Raw genomic sequence first — 20,242 nt, 5'->3', positions numbered from 1 at the left:
ACCTGAATCGGGTATAAGAGCGCTTTACATAGCACCAGTGATGTTACACGAGGAAACACATTCCTTTTTGTTAGGCACATGGAGATTAAGTGATTTGCCCAGAATCACAGGATGTTCAGCGTCATTGCTGAGACTGGAACCCAGTTACCCAGACTCGAGGTCGACCGCCCTAGCTGTTAGGCCAACTCCTCTCCCCAATCCACCTTATTTAGAGTTTCACAGATGGGATACTCCAGCAAAACATGATGGCTGTCCCATCCCTTGTATTACAGGTTCCATAGGCTACGATGCACTGGCAAGATGGCTGACGGGATGCTCGTCACATTTGTGGTCGGGTATCTCATCCTGCAAATTCTGAATAAGGCCCTAAGCATGTAGTATTTCTTTAACCATTTAGCGTCTGCCAAAACCCTTGCTCCCACCCATAGGGAATAATCCCGGCCATGACACACACAAAGCACAAATCCTTTAATGGGAGTGAAATAAATCACTTAACACTGCATTCCATTATCTCTGGCCCTTGTCAGGGGCTTGGATCTAGTTTGACACAACAGCAAAGCCTGTAGTTATACATATCCCATGACAGCTTTTTAGCTCGGGTTGAGGGTCTTGCGAGACAGAAGGGATCAACATGAAAAAACAACACAAAACCTCCACCAAGGAAAGCAGGATCAACCAGAGCGCGCCCTAAATGGATTACTGCGCCAGTCCTTAAGAAAAGTGCAGCCCGTCCATCAGCAAGTTTCAGTGCAGTAGGCAGCGCTTAATTTAAGCCGGTGGTCGCCGGTGGGGTCCACTGGCTCTCACTTTTGGGGGCTGGCATTTAGTTTTCCTGATTGGACATTTCCCAAGAAAGAGCAAGTGAGGGAAAAGGGCACTAAGTGAAAACAAGGAGGAAGAGAAAGAGGCAAAAACGTCACAAAGGGAAAAAAGCATGGCCTTGCAAGAGTAAAATAAAGGGGCAGAGAGTGTCTGGTAGTGGATTAAAGAGGCATGAGGTGGATTCCAGAGAAATCAGACTTGGTATTGAGGCGCAGATGCTGGGTGCGGGCTTCCGAGCAGAGGTATGTGACCCAGCACCTATTCTTTTACAAATTAAGCACAAAATGAATAAAACAAAAAATAGAGAAGGGGGCAAAAGGTTTTCGAGAGGCATGCCGCTCATGCTGCTAAAAGCAATGGTCACCAAGTGAATTACAAGGCTACCTCGTCTTGATTTAACCTCATGCCTCTTCCTCAACTAGCCTACAATTCTTGTCTCCATATTTTATGCAAATCATTTTCTTCCCTTCTTTCACCTTTTCCACTGTTGTCCTTTCTTTTTCTTACTCTCTTTTCTTCCTTTTTCTTTCTTGCTCTGGGACAAAGTTTGATGATTAAAAAAGCACAAGTCCTGACCACCGAACAATTAATGTGGTGCCCACCACCTACAAACACCTGCACAAATTTAGCGAGGATATCAAGGCATGTGTGTCCAGTAATAACAGAGTACAGCATGTGTCTTCAAGCAGAGTGATAGCCAACGGGCTAGCCATTTACAGAGAAAACACAGCCATATTGTCTAAAAGATATATTTGCATACAGTGATTATTAAGGGAACTTAATTTCATTTTTAGTGATTATTCTAAAATCTGGTGGTCACCTCTTCTCTTGGATCTACTTTTGACACATATGTGATAAACCTATGTATTTCACTTAAAACGTCGTCCCATTAACAAATTATCTGAAACTTAAAATCAATTATGCTAATTGTCCTCGTAGAAATGGAGAACTAATGTACAAGGTAAAGATTGATTAAAATAAAAATCATTCCCCAGTGTGAAACATAATTCCTTGTGGTAAACATATCGTTTATTTCCAGATACCCAAATATAATTCCATATGCAACTCCTACCTAGTCAGAGCATAGCTATTTGACCATAGTGACAGACACTTCACTTCACATATGGACTGCTCCAAGAACCTTTGAATACTTGCAGGTACATGCATCAAACTCGGCATTTGCGATTCCTTAATTGCGATTTTTAAGGAATCGCAATTAAGGAATTGCAAATGCCTATGCATTAAGAAATCGCTAAATAAATTGCGATTTCTTAGAATTCCTTAATTGCGATTAGCATTTTGCGAATCGCAATTAAGGAATCCCTTCCCATTCATTCCTATGGGCCTAGAGGCCCATAGGAATGAATGGGAAGACAATCTCAATTTGCGATTCGCAATTAGCTAATCGCAAATTGAGATTGCGATTTCAAGGGTGCAGGGTTGTCCAAAGGACACCCTGTTGCACCCCTGAAATCAAACAATGCACATATCTTGTGTACACACATGACCTAAGGGCATGTGTGTGCACAACATGAAAGTTAAAAAAATGCAAAAAATTGCATTTTTCGAACATTTCGCAAAATTACCATGAGGTCCAACCTCATGGTAATTTTTTCTCTCTAATTGCGAAATCACAATTTTTTTCAGTTTCATGCATTGCTTTTAAGGAATCGCAAAATTGCGATTCCTTAAAAGCAATCGCACTTTAAAAAATCGCAAAAATAGCAATTTCTTCACTTTTTGGTTAATGCATCCCAAATAGTGATTTGGGAATCGCAAACGGCCGAATTTTGCGATTCACACCGTTTGCGATTCCTAAATCGCTTGATGCATGTGCCTGCAAATGTATACAGGAGTTTTGCAAAAATCTTTAACATAAAAATGTATTGTTCAGCCCTTCAACTTTCAATTATACGTTCATCCTAAGTAGTAACTTTGAAGCCTCCAAAGAGTAGCAAAAACAGCTTTTTGAGACTTAGGGCCGTAAGTATCAAGCAAATTCGCATTCGCAAAGGCCGAAAAGGTATGTATAAATCAAAATCTGGTGCAAAACAAGGAATCGCAAAATTTGCAATTCCTTATTTTGCAATTGCATTTAAGGAATTGCAAATTTTGTGATTCCTTAAAAGCAATGTATGAAGCAAAAAAAATTGACATGTCCTTAAGGAATCGCAAATTACCACCAACTTCTAGTTGGTGGTAAGTTGCGAATTCCTTGAAAAATGCAAATTTTTTCATTTTTCAAAGTGCCATGTGACGCACATACATGCCCTTAGGGCATGTGTGTGCGCCACATGTGCACCCATGCATTTTTCAGGGGTGCAACAGGGTGTCCTTTGGACACCCCTGAACCCTTGAAATTATTCTCAATTTGCGATTAGCAAATTGTGAATCGCAAATTGAGAATAACTTCCCATTCAGTCCTATGGGCTTCCAGGCCCATAGAAATGAATGGGAAAGTATTCCTTAATTGTGATTCGCAATTTGCTAATCGCAATTAAGAAATTTTAAGAAATCGCAAAAAATGCAATTTTGTACAAACATACCTTTTTGCGATTCTCAAATAGCGATTCCTTAAAAATCGCTATTTGAGAATCGCAAATCAGGTTGATGATACATATGGCCCTAGGGCTCCATAGACATCACAAAATATTTGCTAAAATTTAAAATAGGTACTCGCTATTAGTGCACGGTTAACATTCCCAGAATTTTTCCTCCCTTGCAATTATCGTTATTGAGGGCCCGGACAACTCTGGAGATGGGCAAATAACATGGGTTAAAAGATTTTGGGGACTAACAAACAGAAATCCGTGTTTCCGTGCCTTTTCCCGCATGTTTTTCCACCCTGGACTCCTGCTACCTGGCCCATCGAAATTAACGGGCCACTCATAATAAAGGCCTTAGTTGTGAACAAGAGCAAACACTTTTTTTAAATTGTAACCTTAAATTTTATGGAAAGTTCACACGCCAGATGATGAAATGTTCTTTTTTCCATTACTTTAACTAACAAACTCTTTTCATCCCATGCACCTACTTTTTAGATACTGTGGAGATAAACATCAGATCCATTACACCTCAGTAACTCTGGAAGTTTTCCTGTAAATTTCCAAGGAATTTTCGAGCAAAGTTGTCAGTTTGCCATAATCTGCAAACATATGGACAGGTTAGCTACGACACATTCCTCCCCGCCACAACATTGACACCGAGTCATAAGCCACTGACCAGCTAGAAATCATTGGTAAGCATCATAAATTGCTGACACATTACAGGAGGTGGCAAATATAAAAGGCCATCATGATATGGACTATAGTATATAGGTACATTTAAGGCATACACATTGGTGAGGTGAGAATTATAGTGTGCTACCCAGATGATTCTCATGTGGTTTCAACAGAAAACAATTGATGAATATGGAACCCAAATCTCCATGAGGAAGAGTTTTTAACATACCAAAGTTCTGCCTTGCCAAAGTTCAGCACTGGGTGGATTTGGGTATTTTTCCACTCAGCTTCCATGCAAAGACAGATACCTCCTCTTGCTGCTGTTTGTTTTTTATTTATTATTTGAAACCTTTTCCTGTGTCACTCTTTGAGAGAGGTGCCCTATCAATGGCTTTAGTCCTGATTATCAGTTTAAGAGGCACACCATCATTGTGTAGAGACTTGATTCAGACTGCCCATCCTGGCCACATTCTTGGTTTTAATTTATTTTAGAATGTCGGATACTAGATGGAGAGAGAGAGGCATCTTAAAGACAAAACACTGCTGACCATCTTGTTTGCTGACAGGATTTGAAAGCTAATTTGCATTGCTGAAAGTATGCACATATCCAAATGAGGTAGAAATAAACCTTAATTTCTGGTACAGATGTTCCTCGAATACTGGGCAAGAGAAAATGTGGCGTTGAATCTCCCACCTCATAAACCTGAATGAAGATTTCAAATACATTGTCCAAAAGTGTCATCAAGTCAGCTCCTTAGCAAAAAGCTCAAATCAAAATTCCCCAGAGTTGATATAGATTTGGAGGCCTTGAGTCTTGCTTGAGGATTCTTTTAGTGAAAAAGAGGAGTCCAGTGGCACTCACCATCTCTGGCGACATTTGTCTTCTCCTCAGGCACCAGCCAAGAACACACAAGACTCTTCTGATACATTTTTGTGACATTTGCCCTTTGTTGGTCGGAACTAAAACAAAAGCTCCAGATGACCGAACATGAAATCTAAGGGAGCTAGAAATGTATTTAGAAAGCTTAATGGCTTTCAGTTCTGTTTCCAACCTGAATGCCCTAACCAAGCAGGTCTGACACATCTCATTGAAAAGGGTCATGTAGTTCTGGGGCCATTGTAGCTGTCATGGAAGAACTTTGGGTCCAATCTATTCTTTAGAAATGGTTTGTAGAAGTTAATTGGACAATTATGATGCGTCTGATCCTATCAGAGACCTTAGCAGTGTACAGCCGCAGCCCTTGCAGGTAAGAGAGGTGGGCAGTTGGGCCAGGTGAGGGGGGATTTCGATGGACAATGACAAGGGAAAATGAAGGAACGCGTCCTAAAAGTGGCTGAGTGAAATCTACAAGATTTCACTCAGTCACTTTTAGGCCCATGCTGCGTCAAAACCCTGCGCCTGCCTGAAGCAGACGTAAGGATTGACGCAGCATTAATTAGATAGGTCGCCCAGAGCATTGCTGGAGGACGCAACTCCAGCAATGCGTCACTTTTACGGCAGAGATGCGTCACGCATCTCTCCTGTTTTTGCCCCATGGTGCGCCGCATTGTAAATGCGGCGCATCCATAATGGCGGAGCTGCGGCGCACAATAACTGACGCATCCCTGCTAATTTGCAGGGATGCGCCAGTTATTGTAAATATGCCCCTTAGTGAGTCCGGCCTTAAGACAACAAGAAACACTCCGGTTTCTGCTTAGGGAACCCTCAAAAGCAAATTATATTTGAGGATACTTAACATTCAACCTGATCCTTTTGTTCCACGTTATTCCTTCTCACCTCTAAATAGACATTAATGAAATATTGTATTTTAACCACATTATAGCTATGAGGATTATTGGTTTCTTATATGTCAAACAGAATCAGAGCATCTTTATTGTTTCAGCTATTCACCTTTTAATTAGCAGCTAAACACATTTAGTGTTTATTAATAAATTTAAAATACACATGTAACAGCAATCCAAGGTCTAACAACACACACTTCATCTGTTCAAATTGTAATAAAAAGGAGGTTGCGAATACTATGACATGTAAACAGCACTTGTCTGTCTACAAACGTCTTACCAAAGTCCAAGTGCATATACAGGTCAAGGAATCTAGTTTGAGTTGCATCTAAAACAATTCCATTAAAAGTTAACCTAAAGATAATCAGTGTGTTGTTTCCACTATTCTTCTGTTTGCTATACATTTCCACCAATGATGAGTATGTCTGAGTGGCGTAACATTAGCCTCCACGGCCCCCGCTGTGCGTGAGGCCCCCAAGCTCCAGGGGGCCCCTCTGGCACTGAGCACAGGTGGATGTCAGGGCCCTGGCTTGAGAGCTCCTGACTAGGGTCTGGGGTGGGGGCCTCCATGTACTTTTCAGGGGGGCGGGCTCAAGTTTCGTTCTGCCACTGGTATGTCTCTAACAAATATGCCTCTTCACTCCGCATACCATTATCCCGCATGCTGTCACAACGTGGTCGTAACAACGACCGCGTTGTGACAACGCATACCATTACCCCGCAAGTCGTTACAACGACTTGCGGAGGGGGGTGCTGGATGTTGGAATAGTAACATTTACGATTCCAACTCCTGTCTGTGCGGACTGTAGGGAAGGTGTTGGATTTTAAATCCAACACCTTCTCCCCCCTCCCCAATACTTGTAACGACTTGCGGGGTAATGGTATGCATTGTCACAACGCGGTCGTTGTTACAACCGCGTTGTGACAGCATGCGGGGTCACGGATGCGGGGTGATGGTAGTTTACCGTCTCTAACATGTCACAGAACAGATGATGCAATTTTCTTAACATAAGTTATAACAGAAACGTAGATTAATTAAACCATGCACAATTTAGGCAATGCTTTCAACAAAAATCCAAAAGTAATAGAACAAAGTGCAGTAGCTAGTACAATCAAGCCATGTCTCACCCGAAACAATTTCATGAGTGGGATCTTCACATCCACTATAGGGTTAACAATTAATACAATAGTATGTGCAATTCAACCACTTGTCTCCTGAAGCAATTCAATTGGTAGAATCTTAGGGCCCACTATTCAATTAGATATTCTTATATGTGAGTGACCATCTGGATGTTTAACAGTTTTTTGTGTTCTTGGTGACAATACTTTGCACAATGCTGGACTAGTGTGTTATGTACTCTTTGTAGACTCTCTTTAAATTGGAAATGTTGGTTCTAATCAGAGATTGACGTAGAAGATAAAACATGTACTAGTGCCACCTTTTCTCACACCTCCTGGTAATACAATTAGTCAAGGAAATGTTTTATAAGATAATTGGCTTATGCCCCACTTTAGATGTGATGGACAATGCACACAAGGGCACAAATCAGCCAGTGACCTTGCCTTTGACCACCACATGTATATAGGCTACACCTGTCTGAATATAAAGATGGTGGTTATTCCGACCAGTGAGCCATGCCAAACCACCCCCATGTATTGGTATAAGTTGTTCTTTTGTAGGTCAATCATGCATCCCCAAATATGTCTATATGTCCAGATATAGTTGTCAAAACTGAGTTCTTCTGAAAGAAGTAATGAGGTACAAAGATGTCAACATCCACTCAGAAATGCAGATTCTGCCCCATAGGTCTTCATGCTTTACTATCATGACTGTGGTAAAGCTGATGTTATATGCCACAGAAAGTCATAGCTGATCATTTCCTGTAACAACCAGACAGCAGAGGGCATACACAATTAGCTCACATTCAGACAAGATCCACCACTAAATAGAAAGCACATGCTATTTTCATGGAGTGATTCATATGTTAGCCTAAAGGATTCTGCCAATCTCAAATATGTTCACTGATGTCTGATATTGCAGAATATGATCACAATGCACTGCTCCCAATTCTTTAGCATTAGCAACACCCTCAGACATACCAGCAGTTACTGTACTTTGAGGGCATCGGGCATTAAGTACAAAAGTACCATCAGACGTGATAAGGACCAAAGCAAAACATCAGGTGTGAGGCTGTTTGAGGCTGTTAGACTTGACGGGTGAGTAGTCACACATTATAAGAAACCTAATTGATTGATTGATTGGTGAGCTGCATACCACACTCTCTATGATACGCACAAGTAAGGAACAGTGGTGAACTTCCACTGTTCGCAGGATTGCAAAGGGCTACAATGGGGACCACTTTACTCCTGATTGAAAGTCCAAGATTTAAGAGAGTTGTACATGAAATAGAGCATGGATCCACAAATATGGCTCCATATGTGGAATGACTTTGAAAGAGGCAATTAGGGCATTTTCCACTTGCTCTGAGCAAGTGTATGCAGGACAGCTGTAGGGTTGGAGAGGGTGTCAGGGGTCAAGACACATGTATATCTGTCCAGGGGGAGCATTGTATGCTCACCTGGAATGCTGCAGTGGGTGGGCAGGGCCTGGGAAATGTTGCTGCTCACTCCTCCTGCCCTGCAGCAATGTACCCATGCCCAATACCTCCAGGTACAGAATTCCACGGCCTGGAATTTTCAGGCCATATAATTCAGGCCCCTAACACATTTGTAATTTCAACTTGCGTTATTTCTTCCATATTAGTGAGGGCCTAATAAGGGGAAGTGGCTATGTTAGAGGGTGACATTTTTATGTCAGTCCTGGTGAGAGGGGAGGGGGCAGAGGGGAGATGCCTGTTGCCTTATGCATTTTTTGGTCTCTGCTTTATATTCACGCTTACTGCATGCAGGCAATGGGCATAGGTGTTGGATATGTCATGGTTGGAGGCGACTACAAGAGGTTCTTAAAGATTGTTTAAGAGAGGAGGCTTCTACTTATGACATGAAATACAGGTGCCAGTGATGCGTAGTAAACCATTATTTTTCTAAATATATTAGCTAAAATGTAATTTGCTTTGTAAATAGTTCTAAAGTGGGCCTTCAAGGACTCCAAGAACTGCTGCAGTATCCAGGGGCTGCAGCCACAAACACATTTATATGCATATCAGAGAATAAAGCACCCAGTATAAACACTTAGGGGCCGATTACGATGCGGCCGCTCGATTTACTTTCCGACCGCAGCATTACAATGCTGGCGGTTGGAAACTAAACCCGCCGGTCATTTTGGCTGGCTTCCGATGGGCTCAAGGAGCCCGTCAGAACGGGCTTGTATATCCGAAGAGCGGTCCTTTCCGCCCTTGGGATTACGATGCATGGTTTCCGGCATAGTTTCCATGGCTGCCCGTACGGCATGGAAACCATGTTGGAAAACATAATTGGGGGCTCCCAGCAAGGCCCCCTTGGGTGTGCGGCCTCCGGTTGGTGCCCCCTCTTGAACCATGCACCCGTGGCAGACACCTTGAGGTGCCTGCCACGGGGTGCAGGGATGAACGCCACCTCCTATTTACTTATGAGAGCATGTATTACAGCTGATTTACAGCCCTAATGTATGATCCCATGGGGAAATGAAGGAATGTGACTGAACAGTATTCAGGCGCATCCTAATTAGGCAGTCGGGACCACCTAACAGAGGTCAGTTGGTTCCAGGACCAAGACAGTGTCGGACGGACTTAACATTGTAATTAGCCTCGTACTTTTGAATTGAATTGGCACTTGTAGAGCGCATGGCTACCAGAAGGCCACCCAGCAATTAGGAACAGAACCTACACAAATGACCAGCTTTAGGCGACCGGGAACAAGAACTTTTCAGCTGTCTGCGGAAGGACATATAGTTGTTGTAATTTGAAAGAGCATTCCAGCTTTTCGAGGCGATGTAGGAGAATGGTCTTCCCCCACTCCTGGACCTATATATTCTAGGGCCTACTGCTATGCGTTTATTTCTCAAGCGCAGGGCTCTACTGGGACAGTGCGGAGAGATGATGGAATGTAGGATAGGTGGACTCTTGGAGGACAGAATCTTGTGGGGGATACAAAGGGATTTGAACTGGATCACCTCCGCTACTGGGAGCCAGTGTAGGGGGGCTATAGATGCGCAGATTCTCTGTGGGGGGTCAGTAAGAGGAGTCGAGCTGTACAGTTCTGCACAGTCTGAAGCTTCTTTATCGTTGATCACGGGGAGCCCAGATAAAGGGCATTTGCGTAATCTAGACGAAAGAGAATTAAGGCTTGAACCAGCAGTTTCCTAGCATTGAACGGCAGCAGGGGAAGGATTTTCCTAACCATCTTAAGTATTCCGTAACAGGTTCCTACTACCTTCCGGGATTGCTCCTTCATGTCTAGTTTATGATCAAGCCAGACTCAAACGCTTTTTATTTGTTCTTTTGGGGGGGCATACTGTCCATTGTCTACTAGGGACCACAATGTAGTTTTTGGCATAGAAAAATAGCCCTACTCTACTACAAACGAAACCGTGCATCCCAAACCCTTTGCAAAAGGCCATGCCATGAGCAAGGTACACTTGTGACAGGTTCCAATTTAAATTTAGAATATCTTCTATTTTATAGAGCGCTACATTGTGTACCACTGGCATTCCTATGTTCTGTAAATGATAAACGCTGCCATTACCTAATTTATGTAACTCAGTTTACCCATACAGGTGAATTGCACATGGATTAAGAGTTGAGGCTAATCACAGTGCCTACTCTTCCATATGAACAGTTTGTAGCCATGACATGTGTAGTGTACCAGTGCCTATTACCCATAGAGAATGGGTTGAGGCCATGGACTAGGTGTACTGCACACCTGACATGCCTTACACAACTACAGCACACATTGTATTTTATTGTAATTGTACTTATATTTCACTTACTAACCTGCTGAAGCATTGAAGTGCTTAAGGCGAGTAGAATGGTACTCCAGAACCCAAGGTTTGCATTTATCTAGTGGCAATGGCGAGTAGTGATATGCTCTCAAGAATAAAAAAAAGCATTCATTTACTCGAGTTATGTAGAGCTAGAAAATATTGATACAATTTAGGTGTGATCATTAGTGGGGGTTCTGTGGTTTCAAGTGAATGGTTGGTGAGATAGCTAGGCTGATGGAAATTAGGTAATGTTAGGGTATAGGGATAGGGTTTTAAAGAGGACAGGTTGTGATCTATGAGATCGTCAGACCTTGTAGCAATGTTTGATGCTCGGGCTTTCATGCTGTGGCTATTTTTCTGATGGACAATGAGAATCCACCTAGTAATGTATGGAAAATGTTCCTTACAATGGTGAGGAGCACTTAGTATTTCTTAAAATTCCAGCGGAGCTGCGTATGGGGTAACATGGATCAGAACTCCCATTGAGTTCATTGCAGATTGGCAATTATCACCCCAGACGTTCTTGAGGCTCATGATGCTTACAACATTGCAATAACAAATACTGCTATTCGCATTTTCTTGAGCATTACCGCTGTAGGTACATTGTAACCTATAATTTATACACATATATATATAATTATCCACTTTTTTGTAATTACACATTATTCTTTTGTGTAGTGAAACGTGAGTAAGGTGGGGAAGTTGTGCACCCTGTCCTGAAGAAGGAGCTCAGTCTCCGAAACATGTCGACGCACACTTTGAGGTGATGTACATTATCACTACATTAAACACCTCACACTTCACTTCTTTTATTAGCATCAGCCCGGGGACCAAATACAATTTTTTTCAGAGTCCTACGAGCCAGGTACTTTTTAATTTTTCACTCACCCCACCACTCACTCACATATTAAACCCTCACATGCACCATACATAGTCTATTATTAGTGCTCCCGCGTAGTCGTAGGTCGCAGCACGCCGCATCCCGTAGAGGGGTGCGAAGACCCCTATGATGAAGCATGACACCAAGGGTCCTTTTGGTGTGTGAGGGGAATTTTAAGAAACACTAAGTGCTCCTCACCATTGTGAGGAACATTTTCCATACATTACTAGGTGGATTCTTGTTGTTTATGTAACTTGTTTAGGGAGTGCGAATCCATCTGTGATACTCTCCCGCCCTTTCCTTGTTTTTTCATATTTTTCTGATAGAGACAATCAGATCTGTTGTTGCTTATGTTTATGTTGCAGGTTTTTCTATGTCCCTTTTGTCTATTTCTTTAGGCAATCTTTGGATATGTCCTCCTTCCCATGTAGCCTGCTCACAATTTCAAGAGAAATACCACCCACAATGTTGGCACAGTAGTTAGCGTCAGTTGTGTGCTTTAGTATGGGTACCTTAGAGGCTCAGTCATGGCATGCAATATCTATCATTCTTATATCGTAATTCCCAGAATCACCCAGGATTGGTCTAGAGTGCCTAATTTGTAAAATATGAAGTGGTGCTGTCAAAGGGTCTTCTCAGAAGCCCTCAGGCAGCTCTGACGAATGTCATGATTGCTGAATACCAATGCTAAGTAGTGAATTCCACTTCATTCCTATTTTTTCCCTCACCATACACTCACTGTTGTGTCTCACTCCAACTGCACTCTTTGTGCTGCCTGGTAATGTCTCTTGGTACCCCAGATCCAGTCAACCCTCTTCCTCTCATTATCTTGACCCTCCCACCTCCCCAAGCTCCTGTTCCTGATGAACAGCACTCCATGGCCACACACTGCCATTGCCGTTTTAATTTTGGCCTCCTTCCTACAGCCATTGCTGTTTAATGTTGGTCTCCTTTCTACAGGCTCTGGAAACCCTTCTTACTCACATGGCTTTTGGGAGTGGCTACCATCAAGGCTGGGGTCTTGTATAAAAGTTGCACCACTGCATGTGCCAACTCCTTGGCTTTCAGACTTGCCAAGAAGATATTATGTTTGTCCCAAGATCCTCTATGTTTTTTTCAAGACTTACTTTATCCTGTGGACCAGACTCTGTTGTGGCATCTACCTTCTGTCCTGACATCTGGAGTAGAGGTTTTATGACCAAGGCAATCACCTGCAAGGAAATCAAAAGAGACATTCTCTGTGTGCTTGCGCTAGCCAGGAAAAAGAGCTCAGAAACTGAAATAGACTTTATGGACGATGGTATGCTGAGTTATTTTTTTAGGTATTTAGTTTAGAGCAGCAGTCAAAGACATTCACAATGAAAAGGCCACAGCAATTAAGTCAGACCCTGAAGGCATGGTACCCCTATGAACTTTAACAACTGGCAAGTTAAGTGCCCCCAAAAGAGGTAACTGATTAAAAGGGAACACACACTTGTATGGTTTTGTATAACTAACTCTAAGACAAACTCACTCCTTATGTCTTTAGGGAACAACAAAACCACAAACTCTCATTTGGGAAGGAGATACATGATTATCCACAAGCATTTACTGACACACCGCTACAGAAGAAGTCATTAGGAGCCTCAACAGTCCATCCCTCATAGAGAGAAGGTACACAATCAGGAATTGGGGATCGGTGGAACCTGGTGGGAAAGGTTAATATTTAGGGAGTATAACCTTTCCTCTTCTTCCTCTTAACAGAAGGCATCCTTGGCTCCACTAAAGGTGCGACCTTGGCAATCAGCGACCAAATAAGTCATGCGACACCCACCCAATTCATTGAAGAAGTCGGATGCCTCTCTTCTTCTTCTCTTTCCCAACCCCCTTTTACTTCAGGAATACTCCCTGTCCACAGTTGTCGGTGCAATGTGCATGATGGCAGCCTGCAGGGGAATTCATGGTCTCAGCTTTGCTCCTGCAAACTCCTGGAACAATTCAGGTTAGTGTTTTCACTGGTCCTGACACTGCCCACCCCTTTATTGTACTCATGCAGATTATTGTCATCTTTGCTTCATCTCTTTCCACTATCTCATCCTTTCCTCTGTTAATGTTTGTCTTTCTCTCTTGCTCTGGGTCAAAATCTGATAAGGAAAATTAAGTGCCAGTCCCTAAAAATGAGTGTCGGTGAACCCCATCTGCACCCACTAGCTCAAATTAAGAACTGACTATCCCACTCCAAGATGCCTCCTGGTACCTGTTTCAATGATTTTATCTCAATATTTTCCATGCTTGACTACTCAAAGTTACCCCACAGGGGACCTTGGCTACACTCTAAGCTACAAGACATGTAGCAGGCTGTATCTCACTCGCATCCCAGCCTGTCTGCACCAAAAGTGTCCATCATAACAGCACCCTGGCCCCTGAAACCGACTGAGGGACATTAAGATAGTGTCTTACTTTCTTTGACATGCTTTTTACTGTTTATTTTGCTGCTTCAAAGCAATAAAAAAAAGTGCCATGTTTACTCATTCCAATCATAGTCAACTTACCCAGCTCTGAAGTATGACATGCTTAGATTGACGTACTTGGATTGAAATGCCTCAAGTAATAGTCACCTCAGATGTCAGCAGCTATCAATTAACTTGCTGAGCCACTGGGCTGCTGTCTCTTTCTCTGTGGATGATGCCAACTGACCTATCTTCCAGTTCTCTTCTTCGCAGAAAGGCTGTGCTGTACTTTTTATCAGGGATTTACTATCTTCTAGTCCAGCAAATTTTCTAGTAATTAGGTGATTTTGCTATTAAAGTATAATCTCAATATTTGGTCTCACATAGAGAGGCAGATGGCCAATTCAGTTATGGAATTCTGCAGCAAGGGAAGGGAAGGAATAAAGCTGGGCGAGGAAAGGTAGCATGAGAAGGGCGAGAGAGCATGCCACCGAGGCAGAGCACTGCCCACTGTTGGAGGCTCAGAAGGAGGGTGGGAGTAGAAACTTGGGGGCAGCATGGGGTTGAGGATGCTCTCTGGATGCACAGACAGGAAGGAGCAAAGAGGAAAACTTGCATTTCTATGGAATGCTAAATGAAAAAAGAATTAAAAATTAAAACAACAGTAGTTCCATGACGTCAACAGTGAAAGGATACACCTCATCCACTCTTAAGTGAGGTTAAAGCAGATATGGCTCAGAAGCAGGACACACACAAGAGCATGGAGAAAATCAATCCTATCAGGAGAATGGGAACTGAGATGGACAGGAAAGCCAACCAATCATGAGCAAGGTGCTCACTAAAAGCCCAATGTTTGTACTATTTAATACAATGTGGTCTCTATAGTCTACTGGAACTGTCTGCAGCGATGCCACAAAAACAGAATTCACACTCCTTGGCCCACATGCATCAAGCTATTTAGGAATCGCAAACGGTGCGATTCGGTAAAATCGGCCATTTGCGATTCCTAAATAGGTTTCTGGGATGCATCAAGCATTTTTGGTGAAATCGCTATTTTTAGCGAATTCCAAAAATGCGATTGCTTTTAAGGAATCGCAAAATTGCGATTCCTTAAAAGCAATGCATGATTAATTTTAAAATTGCGAATTCGCAAATCTGGGGTGCAAATTACCACGAGGTTGAACCTCGTGGTAATTTGCGAAAAAGTGTTAAAATGCTCTAATTTGCATTTTAAAACACTGTCATGTTACACACACACATGTCCTTAGGACATGTGTGTTTGAAACATACACTTCAAAATAAATTTCAGGGGTGCAGGGGGGGTCCAAAGGACCCCCCCCTGCACCCATGGAATGCATCAACATTTTGCGAATTCCAATTTGCGAATTCACAATTCCCATTGATTACTATGGGCTTTTTGGCCCATAGGAATCAATGGGAATCGCAAAATCGCAAATTGGAATTCGCATAATATTTGCGATTCGGTAAAAATTGCGATTTTTACCGAATCGCAAATTTAATGCAATTGTAATCATGCATCCCGTTTTTCGATTCCTTATTTGCGATTCGGTAAAAATCGCAAATTAGGAATCGCAAAAACGGACTTTGATGCATGTCTATGCTTGTGATTCCAGGAAACCCCTAGTGATTACAATTATTGTCAATGAAATCCCTAATCAAGGATGCCTCAGCCTTTTACCACTTTCACCATAATGAATATGCGAGCATGTGGGCTCTTTCTTGTTTGGTAAGCATTAAAACATTCAGGGCCATATTATCAAGCCCCAGCGATAATTATCGCTATGGGCACTTAGCGCTAGGATAATTATCGCCTGGTAGCGTGGATTTTTATCACTGAGATAGCGTGCTATTAGCAACGCTTATCTCAGAAGTGATAAAAATCCTCGCGCTAACTGCCAAATGAGAGATTATCGCTGGAAAACCAACGATAATCTCTCAAAGTTTGGCGTTAGCTTGATGATAGGGGCTCACAAACTTAGCCATGATATCCACCTTCCATAGGATATCATGGCTAAGTAAGGAAAATACCAGGTTATAACTAACAGGGTTAGCAATATCCTTGATAATAGGAGAAATTTCGCTTAACAACATTTCTCCTATTATTTTTCTCTGGAACGCCCCTTTTGCATTTCATTAGAGATGCAAGGGGAAGCGTAGAGAAAAAGGATGCTAACATGCGAATTTTCGTGTTAGCACCCTGTTGCTGATAGGGAGATCATTTTTTCTCCGCTTTCTTGGCTTTTAAAGCCAAAAAAGCAGAGATAAATCCCTTGATAATATGCCCCTCAGTTTCGCATTTTTAACTCTTTTTTGTCCTACTCAGGTGCCAAACCTACATATGTAATAATAATAATAATCCACATTTGTAAAGCGCACAATCACCCGTAAGGGTCTCTAGGCGCTGGGGGCCGTCGGGAAGATTAAGCAAGCTATTGCCCAGAGTCACATGGTGCTGAGTTAATCTGCCGCCGGCCCTGGGGATCGAACCGTGATCCCCAGATTCCGGAGTCAGTCACCCTGGCCTTATATTCGAAAAAATGCACCCACATGCCTTCAATTTGTACAGAATGTAAATTGTATCAATGGTAGTTCAGAAACATAATAAATAAAATTTGCTGTTTTTGAAAATAATCTTAAACTTATATGTCAAAAGATTATCAGCAATGTAGGTTTTGTTGGAGTTCAATATTTAAGAACAGTTCAGAAATGTACATTCTGCGTCAGTTCAATATTTTAGAAGCACTGCCACCTGAGCTGGGCCCCCATGGTTTTCATTAAGCTGAACCTATACACTGTAAAATGACAGGCTGCGTTCAGTAATGGGTATATGCTCAAAGGGCTGAAAGGAACAGCAGGTATTATTACGGTTATTGGAAGATAATGTGCGCTTGTGATCTTTGTGGGCTGTAAAGTTAAGAACATTATGAACTCAATCTCTTTCTCATTTGCAGCCTCGTTCTGGCAAAACTGAGATTGGAAATAAATCTTTCCTGCAAATGTGTGTGCAGAAACCTATCTCACAAGGCCGAAGGTTCGAATTTCATCAAGTTGAATATATTGAGATGGGCAACATGGCAAAAATGAGGAGTCACTTAAGTGTCCTTATAATATGGTGAACTAACTGACCTTCGGGACAAGTTGGTGTCTAGATATTGTGTGGTGCAGTAGGCACCAGGGATCTACTCCTTATAATCTTTGGCTTAGGCAAATATTTTCTCTCACAAACTTCTCATGAATGCTGCCCATACAATCTAAAGTTTACAAAGTTCTCAGCTTGTGGGGTTTCATGTGAAATTCAGAACTTTTGCAGTCATTTAAAATTGTTACCAGATAAAAAAATATTGGCAACATCTATCCGGTTTCAAGTCTGCAAGAAAAATTATTGTAACGTTAACCTGTGAGAATGTGGCACAGTCACTGCACACATGCGGGCTCATCCATATCCTCTGGGGGAGAAGAATGGAGCACAGGTAAAAACTCGGGGGCATATTAGCAACAAATAGCGATAATTATCGCTAAATGAGCTTAGCGATTTTTTGTATCGCAGCGCATCGCCGGATTTTATCGCAGAGATAATGTGCTATTAGCAACGTTTATCTCAAATGCGATAAAATTTCCGGCGATGGCGGTTCAATGCGTGAATATTGCTGGAAATCAGGAGATAATCAGGCATCATCGCCAATAGGGTTTTAACCTGAATATCCACCTCCCATTGGATATACAGGTTAAGAAGTGGTCTGAGCAGGAGTTAGGTTTTAGCAATATTCGCGCTTAGCGCAAATTTTTTTTTTGCTTCGCCTTCGTTGATAATAGGCAATAGCGATGTTAGCGACTGCTTTCAGTCCCTAACAGGTTGGGTACGCCCACTTTGCATGTCATTAGCGATAAATATCGCTGACATGTAAAGCGGGCCCCAAACTGGTTGCTATGCCTACAAGCTGCCGCTAACTGCTGTTAGCGACAGCTTGCTAATAGGGCGATAAGATTATCGCCGCTTTCGCTGGAAAAAGTCCTGCTAAAGCAGCGATAATGCCCTTGATAATATGCCCCTCAGTGTGCGGTACCTTGTCAAGTGTGGAGAGAGTTTGGGGAAGGGTGCTGGGAGATAAAAGAAAGAGAGCCTTGGGAGACAGCAAGAACATAAGGATTGTATCAGGGAAGGATGGAACAAGTTATGGCGTTTTTGGGGAATGGAAGTTGGTGTGAGGTGTGAGTGGCCGACGGATGTAGGGGGTATGTGCCTTACTTGCAAAGTTGATGGTATTGTTGAATAAAGTTTAGTAAGTTTGCACCCATGTACTATAAAATGGCCTTTTTATGCTAGTCATGGGTCATGAGTGTTCTACTATTGCTCAATTCATCCCGCTGCACTGACAATTTAAAGCAGGCCCCAGTAGATCTTTGAACATCTGTCTTACCTCGCTGCAATCTTCTCTGATCATGCCCACATTCAAACTCAGACAACATAACCAGTTGCACCATGCCCACACAAAATACCTTGCCGACCTCATCCACATCCCACTAATCACTACTCACCTGCAAATATTAAGACACACCCTCAAATTCATTCCCATTAACACATGTTATGGTGTACTTAGAGCATCAGATTTTACAGGTCTAATCACATATCACAACCATGATGCAGTCTTCAACAGAAACAAGCATAATATAGGCATTAAAAAAGAAACTGAAGTACTGCAGATACCCAGATAACCTCTTACTACTGAATAACTGACAAAGTAGTAACTCATCTCATTAGCTGAAGCCACAATCAAACAGTGCCTAAACCAATTACTAGGCACAGCAGTCCTACACTCTACTGGCAAGTGGAACACAATGAATATCTTTTACAGCAAAAAAAATAGAAAATTAGAAAACACTTTCTAACGTAGGATTACATCCTTCTCACCACCCATCTCAGAGTATAACATCGAGTAATAGCCGATCTTCAACCTCCTCTAATGCCTCATGGACATCCAGACCTTCCTCAAGGCCACCTTCAATGTGGGCCATGTGCTACGTTGAACTGTTAAGAGCACCCCTGCAGCAGTTATCTGACCTCTGCTCGTAACCTACCGCATCCAACGAATCTTCTCAGAAACCTCAAATATGGCTAGGTCCTCAAATGCAATATTAAAACCAAGGATCTCATTCATGATTGCTAATACAGAGGGAGTCAGATCACATTGAAGCACTGAAACAACCACCATACAGTTTGAAGATGACACCTCCTGTCCTCAGGATATCAACCCTACTACTTCATACTTCTGGATCGTTTGGTTGTCTTAAACACCTTCAAATGTCTGACTCTCATTCCCACCCTGGTGCCTCGAATTCCATTTGATGGAAATGTCCTCCTCTGGTTTTTCTTCTACGGAGCTAACTGACATCAGAACATCCAGATGGAGACCTCAAGATTCCAGAAGTTCCCCTTAGCCTGGGAAATACACTATGGGTCTGGTTTAGATGTTGGCGGACGGGTTACTCCATCAGAGCGGTGACAGATATCCAGTCAGCCGAAATATAAATCCCATAGACTATAATGGGATTTATAATATCGGCCGACGGGATAACCGTCACCGTAGTGATGAAGTAACCCATCCGCCAAAATCTAAATCTGGCCTATCCTGATCAAGCCCTTGTTATCCTTTACATGGAGCTCCACAAAATCTGACTTACTGACAACCTGAAATAACATAACCAATAGAGCAAAAAATACAACTCTACATGAAAGTCTCTTCTACCTTTTATATTTAGTAGCTCAATGACTACCCCAAGAAATTCACAGTTAGCAGTTGAGTACCAGTATTAAAGCCAACCTGGTCAAAAAACGGAATCTATTCTTCTTGCCAACAACAAACAACAACTAATCCGCCTTTTTCTCAGAAACGGGACACTTGATGGCTTCAAGCTCAACTAGCCACAAACACAAGGGCTCTCAGATTCATCCTCAGCAATAGCTGCTCCCTTAATGAACACATCACTAAGTAGATCAATATAGCATTGCACAAGCTGTCCCTCTTTAAAAAATGTGAAGGCATTCCTCTGTATGTGACCTTAGTACTTCCATCCATGTCCTCTTGAATCTTGATGGAGGCAACACCTAGCCGCATGGCCTCCTAAACACCACACTAGTCTTTCCTAAAGGGAACCCTGCAAACTGAAG

Source organism: Lissotriton vulgaris, chromosome 11 (genome assembly GCF_964263255.1).
Source record: "Lissotriton vulgaris chromosome 11, aLisVul1.2, whole genome shotgun sequence".
NCBI lineage: Eukaryota > Metazoa > Chordata > Amphibia > Caudata > Salamandridae > Lissotriton > Lissotriton vulgaris.
The sequence above is the reverse complement of the archived record's forward strand: the minus strand, read 5'-3'. Positions refer to the sequence as shown.